Source organism: Octodon degus, unplaced genomic scaffold, assembly GCF_000260255.1.
Source record: "Octodon degus isolate 3935 unplaced genomic scaffold, OctDeg1.0 scaffold00133, whole genome shotgun sequence".
In the NCBI taxonomy this organism is placed as follows: domain Eukaryota; kingdom Metazoa; phylum Chordata; class Mammalia; order Rodentia; family Octodontidae; genus Octodon; species Octodon degus.
Window position 1 is genome coordinate 6,061,330 of NW_004524709.1, and position 4,852 is coordinate 6,066,181.

The following is a 4,852-nucleotide window of genomic DNA, read 5'->3' on the forward strand; positions in this document are numbered from 1 at the left end:
TTTTAATTAGTTTCGAGATGTGAAATGTCAGTTTTGGCAGCTTGGGTTCATGTCAGGGGCTTATTACATTTTACATGCCCTCCTCATCTCAGATTCTTGCAGCAACACTTGACTTCTTTCATTCCTCAGCCTCAGGACAAATAAGCTACAATACAAAGGCTCAGCACTGTCAAGACCATATTTCAAAAAAAAAAAAAAAATTCTTTATTTGTGTTTCTGGGATCGAACCTGTTATGGTTTGTGTCTAATTGTCCCCCCATACTCTCATGCTGTCATGGGGTGGCTTCTGGAGTTTGTGATTGATTATTGTGGATGTGGATGCTGCCCACACCCTGGGGCAGGTACTTTGCATTACAATGTAAGGAGGTTTGAGAGGCTGGCTAGCTGTTGGAGCAGTGGCCCCTGCCTTGCTTTCTGCTCTATACCACAGCCCTGCAAGGTTGCTCTCTGCCATGTGCCACTCTGCCCTGGAGCCCGCTGAGTAAGCACTGAACCCTCCAGTAGCTGTGAGATAAATAAACCTTTTCTTCCTTCATTTTAGGTGTTGGGTATTTGTCCCAGCAACGAGAGAAGAGTAACTGAGACAACCTCAAGGTCTTGTCTTGGCCATCAATTATAACCCCAACACCATTTACATTTTTTAAACCTTTGAGACAGGTTTTCACTGAATTGCTAAGATCTCAGGCTGGACTTCAACTTGAGATCTTCCTGCCTTATACCTTCCAGAGTTTGGTGATTATAGGCTTCATCTACTAGACTCAGGTCCAAAACATCATTTCTGAATCTAGTGTAATCTCAGTTATAATTTAAGCAAAAACCCAGAGGAACAAGTTGAAAAATGACCAACATAGTTCTTATGAAATGAGAGATTTTTCAGAATCTTTGGCAAATACGTTTAGTTTTCCCTATAAACACTTTATCTTCTGAAAAGGGAGCTAAGATCCTTGAAAGATCCAGAACAGCAACATCTCTTGTACTTACTGAAGCTCCTGTAGCTAGGCCCAGCACTAAGAGACTTTCTCCCAGTTCCCCTGTCTGTTATCCATTTCTTTAAGTGAATCTGGACCTTTGGAATGGGAAGCAATCTGGACTTAAAGTTGTACTAAAAGCTACAGTGATAAAAACTCCATGATATTGGCAAAAAACTTGTGGATCAATTGAACAGAATAGAGAATGCAGAAACAACTACCAGCTCTGTCAGCTACTTTATCTTGGACAAAGGGATCAAATACTTTCACTGAAGGAAAGATGGCTTCTTTAACAACTGGTGCTGGGAAAAAACAGCTTTTATATACCAGAGACTGAAGCTATGCCCATATCTCTCAACATGTACTAAACTAAAATCAATACAAAGCAAAGATCTAAATATTAAAATAGAAATAGTTAAGCTGTTGGAAGATACAATAGATGAAGCTCCTGAAGTGATTGATATAGGCAAAAAGACTTTCTGAGAACGCTATTTGCATAAACAATAAGAAAAATGTCAACAAATTAGACCAATCAGATTGAAATATTTCTGCAGAGCATAAGAAAACCATGAACAGTTAAAAAGCCATCCTACAGAATGGGAAAGAAATTTTAGCACCTGCACCTCCTACAGAAGATTAATATCTAGAATATAAAAAGAACTAGAAAAAAAAAAAAAACCCTAGACTCCACAAACTAAAATCCCATTCAAAAAATAGGCAATTAAAATGCATAGACACTTCTCATCAAAAGAAATACCAACAGCTAATGAATGCATGAAAAAATGTTCAGCATCCCTGGCCATTGGAGATACGCAAAATGACAAAGCACTGAGCCTTCATCTCATGCCAGGGAATGGCAATCATTAAAAAGCCAAATGACAAATGCTGGCATGTTATCAGGTAAAAAGCAACCCGCCTCCATTCTGTTGGAATGTAAAATAACATAACCATTATAGAAATTAGTATGGAGATTCATCCAAAAACTAAAAAGAAAAATTCCATTTGACTCAGCTATTCCCCTTGTAGGCATTTTCCCAAGAGTTAAACATCACGTTACAGCAATACATGTATATTCACATTTATAGCAGCATAATTCATAGTAGTGAAATCATAGAACCAGCCTATATATCCATCAACAGACAAATGGATGGAGAAAATATGGTACATGTTTCTACATATAATAGGATACTACCTAGCTATAAAGAGGGATAAACTGGGGTTATTTGTAGGAAAATGGATGCAGCAGAAGACATTATGGTAAGTGAAATAAATCAGACATATAAACTTCAATATCATATTCATACAGGGAAGTAAAACTCCCGACCTGATCTGGATGAGTTCGTGTTCTCTAAAACCAAAGAATGAATTTTAGGAACAAACGGAGGTTGAGAGTAGATTATTTTATTGGGAAAGAAAGCTTCTGTCTCAGAGAGGACAGAAAGGGGACCTGAGTGGACTGCCCAGAAAGCTGTCTCTTTCAGTTTATTTTTATAGAGCAAAACCATGCGGGGCTAAGGTAGAGAGGAAGGGGTCTCGCTTAGGTGGATGTGGGGTGGGACAAAACTATAGTCAACCAATGGGATTGTAAGCACCTTTGCTCAGGTAAAGTTGATTACGCCCAGGGCCAAATGGGGAAGCGAGTCACAGAGTAAGCAGGCATGAATACGGAACAGGGTCTCTTCCCATTGGGAGCTGGGCTGGTGACTCACTTGGGTCTTTTCAGGTGATCAATAACTATTTAGGATATCAATCCCAGGTGCTACTCTTTTAGCATTTGTTTGGCCTTTAGGTCTTTTAGGTCTGGCTCCCAGCAGGAGCATCCGTCCCTCCTTTTGTGCTATCTCCTTCAAGGGCCTTGCACTGTCTGACTGCCTATTAATATTTCTATCTAATTTGGCTACCTATAACATTCCCCCCTCTGAAGAAGTAACCCGAACTGCCATTAGGGAAATATGGGCAATGACCGCTCTGGCTTCTTCACACTGAAATGGATCGTAGTTGTTGACCAGCAGGCAGATATATTCTTCAGAGGTTCTATCTAAAGGCTCTTGATAGAGAACAGGTGTTTTCCTCTTGGGTAGATGTATAGATTTGAGTCTGGAGGAGACAAAGCCAAGGAAACAATTAAGTATGCATGGGCCAAATAATAATATCAACAGAATGACTATGAATATAGCCAACAAAGGTTTCCACCAAGAAAAGCCAATAATGGCTTCCCATAAGGATGATAAGGACAAAGTCCTGGGAGCTTCAGAGTCTGACATATCATTGATTTGCTGTCTAATATCTTGAACAGCTACTGAAATATTTGCAGAAGGATCAGGAATATACACACAACATTCAACTTTTATAATTGCACAAGTACGCCTCTGTGCTGTTGTTAGGATGTCTAATGCCATCCGATTTTGGAGGACAGCGTGTCTCATTAACTTTACTTCCTCATTTAAAAGAGAGAGACCAGCTATAATATCATTTAAGGCTTGTTAGGTATAGTTAGTTAAGGCCTCAATGTGTTGCACAACATCTTCTAGTCCTAGAGAAGGGATAAAGATAGAGGCCAAGTGATCATACCAGTGAAACACGCTTCTGGACCATCGATGTTATAGGCAGAGTAAATTTGCAGTTTTCTCGATATTTTTGACACTCCTGCCTTGCAACCATGCAAACCCTAATGTGCATTTTCCTATCCATCCAGGGGGTAGCCAAGGCCACAAATTGGTCCCACAAGACCAATGAGTGCCATTAGGAGCTTTCCATCTAATCCCAGCAAGATTAGACCAGTCTGTTGCAAATAAGTCTCCAGCCTGTAAAGTTATGGTATGTATACACTGTTCAGGAGAAGTTCATCCCAAGTATTTAGTGGAGTTAGGCCAATGAGAAAAGGAGTGATTTGTTTGTTCCCAGCATAAGGGGGCCTCTCTGCTGAGGTGCCCTATGGTAGGGGTTAACCATAGATAATCACCCCATATTTGAAAATAGCCATCTTGATATCTGTGGTTGTTGTCCCTCAGGGATAGATGCTTTATCCTTTTCCAATAATGGCCTCATTAATGTTTGTAGAGAGGCTTCAGTGACCTTGAGGGAAAATATTCAATTATGTCCAGGGTCACCAAGAGTATAATTTATAGGCCACTCACTTACTTTGTAATGGTAGACTAAGCTATGAACTACCCAACTCTTCCGCATCTCATCAATGTAATCTTGTAATTTATTCCAGTCATCTCCTTGAAGTGGGGATGCCCATGAAGGAAGTCCTGATGTACTTGACCAGGGGAGTAAACCACATATCCAACAACTGCTTTGTTGTAACGATTCTGCATATTCCTGTGCCCATCTTAGAAAGGAATTGCACCCTACCCTAGGTAGCAAAGTGATTAGTAAAAAGGCTAATAGCATCATCACTTATCTGAGTACTTCTCTTTATTCTTGAACAGGAATCTTAAGTCTTCTATGGGCTCACAGGAATATTCAGATTGTTTGCTTTCAGTGGCAGTTTCTGGTTCCCAGAGTTTGAGTCGGGTGTGATGTATCCAAGAGTCCTGGCCTGTGGTCTTAACAGCTGAAGCAGTTGACAGGATCACTGTGTAGGGTCCCTCCCAAGTAAGACCTAGGGAAGGAGAAGATGAAGGAAGGGATTTTACCAGTACTAAATCTCCAGGGTGAAATATGGAACTTCCCTTTTCTTTAGGCTGAGCTTCTGTGAGCTGTTGAAGGGTTTGTTGAAATTTAGCCAATGAGGTGATGTCTCTTAATAAGTCATCTGTTTCTTTATCAAAGAGAAAATCATTAGTGAGGGGCTGGAGAGATGGCTCAGTGGTCTAAAGCACCTACTTGGAACAAGCTTGGCAAAGCACAGGGACCGCGGTTCAATCCCCCAGCACCAC